Raw genomic sequence first — 301 nt, 5'->3', positions numbered from 1 at the left:
TGTTCTCTAAGATATATAGATGATTTTTTTCATACACAACTATATAGTTGAAGTTATCTAAAGATATCCAATTTTGACCTAGAAAACCATGACTAAAACTTTGATGAATATTTATTTATAATTTAGAAACGTTTACATTATTATTATTAGATCTGTAATTGCAAAAGTTGAGGTAGTTTCAAATCAATAGAAAAATATATCATCCGACAGCTTACACAAAATGAATTGGCAAGAGCAAGATAGAATGGAATTGTCTTGTCGATATATAGGCTTGGGAAAAAAAAGATAAATGGATTGAAAT

This window comes from Penaeus monodon, chromosome 20 (genome assembly GCF_015228065.2).
Source record: "Penaeus monodon isolate SGIC_2016 chromosome 20, NSTDA_Pmon_1, whole genome shotgun sequence".
Lineage (NCBI taxonomy): Eukaryota > Metazoa > Arthropoda > Malacostraca > Decapoda > Penaeidae > Penaeus > Penaeus monodon.
This window is presented reverse-complemented; position numbering follows the sequence as displayed.